The 12901-nt window shown below is 39.5% G+C and overlaps 1 long non-coding RNA gene across 1 annotated transcript; it reads left to right on the forward strand.

The window, feature by feature from the left end:
* Positions 1-1832: 1832 nt before the first annotated feature.
* On the forward strand, positions 1833-3565 carry LOC141774823 (uncharacterized). The gene is made up of 3 exons (XR_012595475.1): positions 1833-1976; positions 2109-2290; positions 3120-3565. It is a non-coding gene; the product is annotated as an uncharacterized LOC141774823 (long non-coding RNA).
* Positions 3566-12901: the final 9336 nt, after the last annotated feature.

Raw genomic sequence — 12901 nt, forward strand, 5'->3', positions numbered from 1 at the left:
ACAAAAATCTATATCTAACTTGGAGTTTACATGGACACACACACACACACTTATCTATGTGTGGACGTGCATTGACATACATGCAGGGAAGATAGTGGGAGACAAAATAGAAAGACACAAAGATAGTTTCCTTATTTCATGAGATAAGACCAATCTTTTTTTATCATGTTTGACATGTTATTTTGTGTTTTCCTGCAGCCACCCCATCAAACAAAACTCAGCTCTACAGTGGTGTAATGTGAGAGTGACCTGGGTGCTGCAACACTGCCGCTGATCTCAAATGTACAATGTGCCAATTGCATGTTAGCAGCTGGCAGGTCAGGAGCCAAGAGGCTGAAGTCCTCGATTTTAAGCTCAGTTAGTTTTGTCGTTGGGTAAGTGAAGTCAGCCGAGGTTGTTGTAGAGGCTGGAAACTGCGGTGATTAAGTGCCCCTCGTGGGCCAGTAGCAGCCCCAAAAGAACAGCAAGAGAGCAAGGTACAGAGTGTAAAGAGAGGTTTTATAGGAGAGAATGGTGAAACTAAAGGCATAAGGACAGCTAACAGAGAGAGAGAGACACAGCTGTTAAAAAGCTCCAGAATTGGTGTGATACGGCGAGGGAGTTTCACCAGAAGAAGAAAAACAGGGATGCAATTTGGCTGCGTGATGTGCTTCAGTGTGACAGAGCCGGTGAATCTATTTGCAGGGTTTTTTTTATTCAGTGAGATGCTGAGAAAAGCTGAGGAAGAGTCTCCACCCACCGGCATGGACTGGGGTGAGACAGGAGATTTATTTTTTGTTTAACTCTTCCTTAATCTTTTTTTATTATTCTGCCACCAATATTACAGTTTTTCTTTCTTTTCTGCCACTCTTCCTGTTGCATCATCAACTTTAATAACAGTGAATCCCTCTCCAGTGACACAGGGAGAGATAAGACAAGCCTTCTTGACATTCAACACTATAAAAACAAACATTTGCAGGTATTTTCCCTCGGCGGTGAGCTTTAAAGCTAAAAGGTCAACCTGTGACCTTTGTCAATCATGAAATAGATTTCCCTGTAATGACTTGTTTAGATTTTTCAGTTGTTTTATAATGTCATTTAATCAACAGTCTTCGATTTAGAATTGGCTTTTAAGTGAACATACAAAGAGCATTTTAATAGTTTGATTTTATGATGTGGCTAAGAAGGAAATATTATCATAGTCAGCTGCAGCCCCTTTTGCACAAATCACATCTCAATTTTTTAAAAGTCCCTCTGCTCAGCTCATCTGCTTCTTATCTGCTGCTCTTTCTTTGGGATTAGTTTCGATTTAATTAGGGAAGTAACACGGGATAATGGCTTCAATTGCTTCACAAACCTCATCAAGGTAAAAGCAGTATTATTTCGTACACTTGTATTAATTACAGTAGTTAGTAAACTTTTCAGTCACCATGAGACAGGATTTATAAAACAGTGATTGTGCCACTCTATGAATGTATGTAACAATAATCCTGGACTAGTCAACAAGCAGCAGCTTTAATGCAGCACATGGAAGACAAACAAAATAGCTATAAAACAACACTGTGGCTCTTAAAGAATATCCAATGAATCCATCAAGAGTCTTTCATTTAAAAAAAGAGAATAGAATAGACTTTATTAATGTGTCTCTATCCTGCATTGAAGTCATATAATTTAAGTCAGACATGATACATTGAACAGCTCATACATACAATGAAAACATAAAAGTGCCAATGATCACATTTAAGGAGTTGTGAGATTATAAAACACTAATAAAATCACTATTGTAAGAATTAACATAACATAATCCTGCAAATTCTGCATTGTGAAAGTGTGCAGCTGTACAGTATGTTTTACCTAATACTTATTACTTAGCCCAGCAGAGATGGAAAGAAAGGAAAGAGCCAGAGCATCTGCAGCAGTGCAGGAACTAGTCAGGTTCACAGGAGGACACTATGCCCTGTAGTGTCACAATCAGTCGGCTGGTGACTCCAGCTGAGGTGACATCCCAGCACTGCTTACACTCCAACACTCTCTTACCCTTCTTCTCCATCTGTTTGTTTTTCATCTGCTACTTTTCTCTCTCTCTTGTCTTTTGTCTTGTCTCTCCCTCTCTCTCTACGATCACGCAGTCAGACGTACTGTTAAATAACAGCAGGCATCTCGTCAGACAGCTCAGACAAAGCAGAAGGACCTTGAGGGCCTGATGGAGACAGCAAAGGAAAAGGAAAAGGGCAAGTGTGGTTTGCAACTATGTGTGTCAGACAGCACTGACCTGGCTCATCCACATCAGCCAGCTGAATCTGGAATTTGGGTATTATTTCTCTATTTCCTTTCTTTCCACCTTCCTCTATCACTTTTTATGAGTGTCTCTCTAAATCACTCATTTTCCTGACCTTGGTTTCTCTTTTTAACATTATATTCTAGTGGCCATAAGAGAAGTAGATTTATTCTTTCTGTTAGTTCTTCTCTTCTTCCTCTCAACTGGTCACAGTCTCACCTCCTTACTCACGCTGATGAGACGTCTGCCTTTAAACAACCTGCAGTCTAATGTTGCAGCAAGTCTGATCCGTAACCTGTATTATTGAACAGGTTGTGTCTGTGCTAAATTTGACATCAGAGTAACCCCTTCACATATACAGTTGACCTCTTTTTTTATGTGGTGCAGTTTTAAACCCAAATCTACAGTTCCCTTCAACTCTACTGAGCTTTTAGCGTCTTCCAGCTCCGTGTTTCATTTTTACAGTCCAAAACGTTACTGTTTTGATTCACTCTCACTTAACATTGTCATTATAAAATGATAAAATTATGAAAAACAGCAAACAGACAAAGTTGGCAACTATCTGGTGCAATCCTGTCTCCTATAAATTGCGGTTTTGAAGGAAACATACAGTAATGCCGAGTGGATTACTTCTTCTTTTAACATAATGAGGAAATTAAGGAGGAGTTAATTAACATAGCTGGCAAGTTAAGACTAAATGTTGATCAGTAAATTGTTGATTGATTTCATTTAGTTTCTTCCATTTTGCAAAATCTGCTCATAGTGACTACAGAGGTATTAAACCATTGAACCATTCCAGTTTCAACTGATGCATTTATGTAAAGTATTAAATAACTGACTGCTATTTCATTTTTAATCATAGAGATATGATGAATCTCAAAGTTCCTAACAGAGGAGACGCCTGACCTCACCATCTTTCTTTCCTCGCCCTTTAACCCCATCTAAACAGTTTAACCTTCTTCCCATGATCCCCTTCTTCTCTCTGCTCTGTCTAATCCCACCACTCCACCCTCATCCTCCGACATCCCCTTTTTAAAAGCCCTGAGCATCCCCTCTCCTCCTGCAGCTCGTCCTGTTCTGCCAGTCACGCTACACGCGGTGACCCCGCCACTCAACCCTCAAGCCTCCTCCACCCTTCCTCTCCCTGCTCCCTCCTCCTCTCTCTCACTCCAGCAGACCCATTAACACCACAGAGAGTTTCCATTCATCCAGTGTCCACTACATGCAGTGTGCTTGGTCATGCTGTGGCCTGTTGCAGCCACCAGCAACTAATTAAAGTCCCTTCACTGCTCGAATCACAGTTATCTGATTAAAGCTGCTAATTAAACTGCCATTTCTCTGCGCCACGTTTTTTTTCCCCATGAACCCTCCTGTTCTCTCAAACACACACATAAACACACAATTCTAGCACAGCAACTTTATACATATTGTGACAATTTTCTTTACTCACAACTTCATTCTGCTTTATGTATTAATTGTCTCTGTCCGTCTTGTTCTCTGAATAACCAGCAGTGTGTGATTTTCGCTGCAGCCCGAGGGGTCAAACGGAGCCACGCCAAGCTTACTCATTATCTGGTCCACTCATGTTTGTCCTAAAATGAAATCTGAACGATTGTCTGAGTCTCAGATGATCTGCTCATCATCGCTTCAAGTTATTTTTAATCAGTTTAAAATGTGTTGGGAACATTTTGTTAATAGCTGTTGCTATTCTCATCGGTGGCCTCGGGGCAAGTGTCCAACTGGAATATTTCACCCTTTTCTTTTTATGACTCTTATTACTCTGATTATTGCAAGATATCTGGTGACATGTTTTGTCACAAACTGTTATACATTACGCACATTGATGTAACTCATAACAGACAAGATGTAGATGTGTTTTGATGGCCTTCATATTCGTTTTTGCTCTGGCCTTAAAATGTATCTGATTAACTTTGGAGATTTTGGGCTCTAACAGGAGCTGCTGATGCTGTGTATGATACTACATATGGAAGCAAAGTAAAGCCCAAATAATTTGAATCTAACAGGCAACTGAGTACCTAATTGTTAAATTCAGTTAATGAATACTTGATGTTGGAATTAAATACAAGTGTATTTACAGCATTGAAGTATCTTACTTTGAAAACCATCTGTCTGAATTCATGTGGTTTGAATTCCCCTCTTTGTAATTTTCAAATTTGTCAGTCCAAGTGGTGCATTTAAAAAAAAAAAAAGTAGGGTTCACAAATCAAGATACGAAATTAAAGTGTCCAGTATCAAAAATATACTGCATACTGTATATTTTCAAATTCAAATCCAGTGAGTAAAGTAAAAAAAAAAAAAAGAGGTTGCTAATATTGGATTGTTTGAATTCAGAGAACAAAATTTGAGACAAAACACTCAAACATCCAATTTGCACAGGAGGATAATCAATCGAGCTTGAAAGGAATAGATCAGACTGATCAGACGTCTGTCCAACGGGAAATAATTTGTGACCCGAAAAAAAGGTTTATAAAATTGCACCACTTGCAGTGTCATAGAGGGGAATTCAAACCACATAAGTTTAAATTGATGGTGTCCAAAATGCTATAAATTCAGTGGTATTTTAACTTCAACATCAAGTGATCAGTGGTGGTTAAATTAGTTATTCAGCTGCTATTATTACAATTCAAGTTATTATGGCCTTTCTTTGCTTCCATACAATAAACATGTTCACTAGTTAAATGAGAATCCAGACTATGAAGACTTAACTTTACTTACTCACAACACTTTGATGTGCAGAAATCATACATATGTGACATGTTGTTGTACAATAACTGATCATTCCCAGAATATACTTATATATAGTATATTTGATCTAATGTCATCCATCATAAATACGGACTCATATTTCCTCGATAGCTGTAGTGGTAAAATAGTGAAAGGACTTCTCCTGTTACTACTAAAAGTCTGCAGTGTCTCTTTTGACCACTAGCGAGCAGCAACACGCACCCTGATCTGTCAGCAGGTAGCAGACTTGAGGACATATTTATTGCTCCAGCAGGGACATTACAGCCGAGTTTAAAACCCTGTAAAGTGTTTGGACCAAAGCTCTGCGTCTGTCCCCTATAAGCTCAGAGGCTCAGCGGCTCAGAGGGGAGGATCGATGGGCCCGGACTCAACTGCGCGGCAGCTACACATTCTGTAATGCAGTGATGTAGTTCATAAATATTGACCACAGAGATGAAATGGCAGGTATAAATCCTGAAGAAATGTCCTGTGGAGGATAATGGGGGAGATGGAGGGTAACGGACGACTACAGGAAACTGATCAAACTGCTGACATTCACCATCGGAGGCTCAAGAGTCTGATTACCGCAGGTTAACAGAGACAATAGAATAGAATAGAATAGTATAGAAACATGTCAGTATTTCCATTTTAAGCTACTATATACTTCTACTCCTCCTCATCTCAGACAAATATTGTACTTTTTACTCCATTTGTCTGACAGCTCAGCCGATTAGACTGCTGTCAGGCTATTAAATAAGCGTTATCAGTCGCTATAAGCACCATAGATGTGGGTCATTAGGGGCCTACTACACCTACTAGTAGGTTTTATTATCTATTCACATGATAGATCACTGAAAGAAGGTATAAAAGAACACGACAGCGGCCTCTAGCGACCGTAGTAATTATGACAGGAGCAGAAGCGGAAGTCAGGCGCTGTAGTATAGACATTGTTAAACTCCGTAAGGGGTGGAGATCGGGGACGATGGATAGGACACAAAACACAGGACTTTGACACAGGACACCGAAATTTGCATCCTGTGTGAGTTATTTTATTTATTTTTTGTTATATTTATCTGTATAGCTCTGTAAGTGTTTTTTGTTGCCTAAACCTAAAGAAGCCATTTTGTTTGTGTTCAAAACGTGACATTTCATTCAGTTTTACAACGTGTTAGAACGTGTTACCTTTAAGTTTCACTTTGACTTTTACAACGTAGTAGGTAGTAGGCACCCTAATGACCCACATCTATGGTGCTTATAGCGATCGATAACGCGTATTTATTGCCTGATAACAGTCTAATTGGGTGCACAGCTTTTGTTACTTTTACAATTTTCCATACCCATCCTGTCTTGTCTCCAAATTTCGTTATTTTGAATTTGAATAAGGATGACATGGTCCTTTTTGCGTTGAGGAAATTCTCCTACTTCTACAGCTAAAAAAACTCTTGAAATACCATTTTGAATCGGTTGGCAACTGCATCGTCACAAAGCTGAAACCAGGGTTTTTTTCATTAAAAGTTTTTAGAGATACGGTACGTGGTTCTCACAGGACGCTATCTTATAGAATATGATGCATTGCTGTAGATTAAACTACTCAACAGTATATAAAGTAGTTCAAATTAGCACAACCATAAACATCTACAGCAGTAAAATGCAACCTCCACATTAATGCATCAGTAATATGAATCCATAAATAATAGTAAAACACTGACAGGGACCATTTTCCTGCAGAGTACATACTTACTTACTTGTAATACTTTTAGTAGCCTACATTTTGCTGATCATGCTTACAGACTTTTACTTAAAACGAGAAAGGCTCTCTCTAGAGGCAGCGTTTGGTTTGTCCTTTCCTGGGCTACAGTAGAAACATGGCGGACTCTGTGAAGAAGACCTGCTCCTTATGCAGATATAAACGGCTCATTCTAAGCTAATGAAAACAAAACAATTCTTAGCTTCAGGTGAAAACATAATAATGAATATTATATTTCATTTCTGCAAATAGATCCCCCTTAAATCCTACACACTGGTCCTTTAAGTAAGGTTTTGAATGCAGGACTTATACTTGTAGTGGAGTATTTTCAGTGTGGTATTGCTACTTTTACTTAAGGATCTGAATAATTCCTCCACCACTGGTAGCTCTTTGTGTTTGTACATGTGAGTGTGAATCTACCTCTTTCTAAATGAACTATTCACTGTTTGAAATACACTACATGCATTTAAACTTCTCAAACATTTCCTAATCTACGTCCATAACAGACAAATTCTGCTTCTGCTTTCTGAGGTAAAAAAAACATGATCAAACATTAACTTTTGTGGCTGAGAATTAAAAGTCAAACTCACAAAATGAGTCTTTGCACATAATTCTATTAAAGAATCGGATATTTTGTATTTTTGCCTTTATGTGTGTTTGCATGTATGTACATTATATATGTCTCTGTGCATGTGGGTTTGTCTTGCAGAGAGGAATCAATGCTTATTGATCTCTGACTACAACGTCTTTAATGTTGGCTGCTCTGCCGGCCAAAGAGACTGCAGAGGTCTATAGTGTCTCTTGTTTATGGCCAACCTTTATCATCCCTGTCTCCCTTTATCAGACCTATCTCTCTTATTCTCTCCCACGCTGCTGGCAACAATCCTGCCTCACCCATCCAGTTTCACGCTTCATGATCACACCTGGACACCATAACACCAACTCTCGCTGGCTCACGTTTCTCCTTTTTTTTCCTCTTGAAGAATGGAACTGGTGGTGCAGTTATCTTCGAGGAAGTGGTTCACTGCTAAATAGATGAAAATACACACAAACACATTCTCATGATACAGTATATACAGTAGGTGTCTTTTGTGTTGGTAGCTGATTGTACAAAGTAGAGTCTACAGTGTGTGGCCAGACAGATACAGGTATAAATTGTGTGTATTCTTTAAACCCACAGTCAACAAACTTGGTGCCTGAGTGAAGTTTATCACCATTAAACAACAAATATATTTCATTCCTGCCAATTTAAATTGTTTTCATGACCATTCTGTAACTCTAAGATAAGAAGTTTATAGCCGGTGAATTCAAAGCTTTCTACTTCTCTGCACAAACTTTAATAGTTGCAGCCCTGTTTGAGCTGACGGCGAGCTTTAAAGTAATTTCACCTCATTTAGTTTTAGTGTTTACAGGTAACTGATGTAGCTCTTTTATAAAATGTTTGGGACAGCTTGGGATACCTAGGCTATGTCCTGCAGAGGACACATAGGGATCATGTCCTTGCGCGGCAAACTCCAGCAATTCCTTGGAGATAAAAATGTTGATTTCAGTTTGAGACACGCCCGCTGACAAGCAATCGGTGAAGTGTGCATATTTAAAATATTTTTTGTGGACAAAGATGTGGGTTAGGACTCTTGCTTTTCTAATCAATTGAAAATCTTCCATGGAAACATCCTGGAGAAGTTCCTTTCTGCCAGATTCATGGACGACTACTCTCTCCAGACCAACAGAGGGAGTTATCAGCAATAGCCATGGGTGGAAATTATGGGGGGACATGACCAAACCTTCCTGGTAATTATACTCATCATAAAGGCAAAACAAGGTTTCCAAAGATGAATTGCCAGATCTGTTTTATAATCGAGAGCTATAACCAAATCACACATCCTATTGTACAAATTGTCTACAAGTGTCAGTGTACAGCGGTAGTAATAGCAATTTCTTTATGTGCTCTATAGCTGACTGGACTGGACTCTCTCCAGGGTCTGTCTGACAGATACTTCTTTTTACTTGGATCCGGTGGGACACTTTAAAAACGTCAATGTTTTGTGCGCGATAAGAGTCCAGCATCATAAGGAATCTGATAATAGTACAGTAATAATAACAGTACTTTTGACGGCACCTTTGTTATCCCCTTAAGGAATTACTCGAGAAATGTTTATGTTAATTATTCCCCCAACTGTTAAATGAAATATCCGCCCTTGACAATAGACTGCAGGACATCGGAAACTTAAAATTGTAAATTTTGGAGACAAATTGGAAGAACACAAAAAAATATGAAAGGATATCAAATGCCAAAAAAAGATACCAGAACAAATATATAGAAAATGGCTGCAAATGAATACTCTCTAAGGTTGTGAATTACTTGATTAGCTTCTAAGAAATTCCAAAAAGTAGAAAATCGTAAACCTCTAAAAATAATTCAACTAAAGGAAAAGGTAAAACATTCCAACAGAAAGTAATGTTAATGAAATTTGTATGATGTTTAGAAACCAGAAACATGTGACACATAAACACCACCAACACCACCCTTTAACCTTCCCCGCCCTCGTGTCGTCACCCTTAATGGAAATTGATGCAGATGTCAAGTATCTAATTTATGAGGCATACGAGGGAGGACGGGGGTACAATTATGAGCTATAATTGCTGAACCACACTTCAATTCAATGGTTGTCACTATGTCTGTAGGATTATGTCGCTGACTGACTGCGTGTTTGTGTGTGGGTGTGTGTGTGACTGATATGATGTTAGCTGGAAAATTATGATGCAGTAGTATCTTTGCTGGAAAACAGCATCTCATGTACACTTAAAGGAACAGTGGATTTCAGGGGATCTATCAGCAGAAATGGAATATAATATTCATAACTGTATTTTCATTAGTGTATAATCACCTGAAACTAAGTGTCCTTTTGCTTTTGTTCGCTTAGAATGAGCCCTTCATATCTACATAGGGAGCGGGTCCACTTCACGGAGTCCGTCATGTTGCTCCTCCTAGTAGCCCAGAACGGACAAACCAAACACTGGTTCTCTAGAGAGAGCCTTTCACGTTTTTCTCGTTACCTGAAGGCCACCGTTCTCCGACACAGTTGTGAATCTGCAGCAACGTGAGCCACAGAGCGCAAAACCGTGGTACCACCAGCTGCTGTCTGACTTCTGCTGGTCCTAAAGTAGTGTTATTATGGTTTGGATGGCCTCTGAGCGATGCGAATGGCATTACTATGGTTTTGTATTCGGTTATACAGTTTTGTAACGCATGAGCGGAAGGGTTCTCAGTTGGTTGCAATCTGCAACCACAACACTAGATGCCACCAGATCCTACACACTGTACCTTTAAAAATAGACCTTAAAATATCCATGGAGACACTAAAAACTGCAATTACATGTAATTTGGAAAATTGTGATTATACAATTTTACCACTGCTGCTATATTGTTGGAGATTATAATCAGTGGCATGTTACCATGGGCGGGGGCGGCTGTAGCTCAGTGGGTAGAGCGGGTTGTCCACCTCCTCCTGCTGTATCTGATGCATCTGGCCCCTTTTTATGTCTACACAACACTTAGCTGCTATCTGATGAAGAGGGGAAAGCTTCATAACACGTATAAACTTTCCAGATTTATGATTATGTGCATGTGTGTATTCGTTCACATGCTGTGTCCCTTTAGCACTCATACCGCCTTGCTGCCATCTTAAGCTAACAGAAGGCGAAGTAGCAAACCCCGGGGATACAAGACTGTCTAATGAAGCCGTAGTCAGCTGACTAACATTAGCCCCGGCTCCGGAGAGTTCACACACACACACACACACAAAGAGCACATGCACTTCAGAAACTTCTTTCCAAAATGCCAACTGCCCGGAGATTGTGTTTCGTTTTGAATCATCTGTGTGAGGTGGGAGAAAAGAGCCTGGAGGATGTTTGAGCTCTTACTTTGTTGTGTCCTTAACAAGGTGATACTGAAATAACCTGTTAAGAGAGGAACAGCTGGAGGAGCGATGCCTCGAAAAGAGCTTAATATAGAAACTGAGACATGTTTATAATTCAGGCTGTTCTCATACACTGTTCGTAGCTTATGCCTACAAAAAGTAATGCGCTGTAATTCATGTATATCCCAAAAAAGAAAAATGTGTGTGTAGTTAACTGAAAGCTGCAGTCGGTAGAAAAAAAAAATATTATAAAACGGTCGCTATATCCTGATAGTAGTGCATGAGACAGGTAATCTGAAAAAAGTCATGTGCCTCTGTGTCCTCCAGTGCTCCTAATGGTATCTGCAGGATTTCTCAGACCGGAAGAAAACAACCAATAAGAGCTGATCTGGAGTCTGCCGTCCAGCTGCCGTCTATGAGAGCCGGCTGTCAATCACTCTCGAAGTCCAATCAAACGGTCAAATTAGGCAGCGCTGATCAAATATGAATCAATATTCTGGTACTGTAATGCCTATTCCTTGCATAAAATGTTTTCAGAAACATCTTGTAACGTACTGTTTAGCTGTAAAATGAGAAAGTTGAGATCAGTTGAGGAAATACCAAGCACCGCCCACCAGCCGGAGCACAGCCAATAGAAACGCTCTCTTTCTGAAATGATCTGTGATTGGCCAAAGTCTCCTGTCATGGGCTAGATTTCTTAGAGCCTGAAAACAGAGCCATGAGGAGGTGCAGAAGTCTAGTTATCTCTCAGAACACTTGAATTACAACATGCTGAAAGGTTATTATGGAATTTTTACCCAATGACGCCAAAAATATACTGCCTACCCACACTTTAATCGTGAACCAGGAAATATAGATAGGGACGAATGCCATAAAGGGATTCGGGAATAGATCGAGGAGGATGGGTGGGTCAAAAAATACCAGACTTTCGCCCAGGAGACCGGTGTTCGTGTCCCGTGTGAAATCAGAAGTCAACATTGATTTATTTGTCACGTAAGTTACATACTTAAGTTATGCCACTTCCGGATTTATTTTAACCCAAACCACGATCTTTTCCTAAACCTAACTAAGTAGTTTTCCTGCCTAAACCTAACAAAGTTGTTTCCTGTGATGACGGAAGTTTATTTTGAAAAGACTGTATGCATGTAACGAGCATTAATCGACACGTTTTTGTAAGATATCATACGAACCGTTGTATGAAGATACGTTCCATAATGTTGAATGAGAGACTGCGCGATAGAATGACCAATTAATGTTCATGTGATTCATCAGGTCTGCTTGTTGCTTTCATTTATCTTTATTGATCCATTTATCAGCTCCCATCACAGTCCCTTCCTGTAATTCTCAGCATTTATTGTCTTAGACAGACAAAACTCAATAACATGACTGGCCAGCGGGAACAAAACGAAAAATATGTTTTATTCCATCAACTAAAAAATCAAAGATGAAAGAAATCAGCTGGATTAGTACAGTACACCTTTTCCTTGGCTAGCGTTGGTAGCAGTGACAGACGGTGACAAGTTATAACTCTTCTGTTAAATAATTACTGGACACAGATTCAAGTAATGTCTCTGAAAGCAGATAATCAAGCATACAATATGATGGAGGATGAAGCAAGTGAAGAGCAAGGCTGTTTGGCTAATTTGCCCCCCCGGTCAGTGTGTATAAAATACTGTACAGTATTATTGCTGCTGGTTTCCTTGGTGGTGGATGCTGACAAGCACTGCTTTGTTGAATCAAGCGTACTGTACCTTTAAAAAAAAGCATGGTGAGTAACAAACATTGGATTTAAATTCTACTTATTTTTCTTTTTTTGCACTACTGTAACGTCCCTCCTTCTTTTAAAACATGGCTGCTTTTAAACATCACAACAGCAGCTTGACATACATTTGATCAGTCTATTATCATTATTATTATTATCCGTCCACATGTGTGTGAGGGTAAACACAAGCTGGGCACCCCCCTGACACACTCGTCCATTATTATTTGAGCAGTCCAACTGTTTTGTGTCCCCTCTCGCTCTCATTTCCAAGGCAAATATTAGAAATTCATACAGTATGTGTGCTATTGGCAAAAGAACACAGGAAGGTGATCCTCCTAGGGATTCATCTTCTCCTCTGCAGAACATGTGTTGTCAACGTGAGGCCCATAACTCCAAAAATGAATCTGCTTGTGCAGTTTCTGTGGCTTTGTTCATCTTTGGGCTCCTCCTCTTTTTAAGTAAAAAAAAAA

Source organism: Sebastes fasciatus, chromosome 10 (genome assembly GCF_043250625.1).
Source record: "Sebastes fasciatus isolate fSebFas1 chromosome 10, fSebFas1.pri, whole genome shotgun sequence".
NCBI lineage: Eukaryota > Metazoa > Chordata > Actinopteri > Perciformes > Sebastidae > Sebastes > Sebastes fasciatus.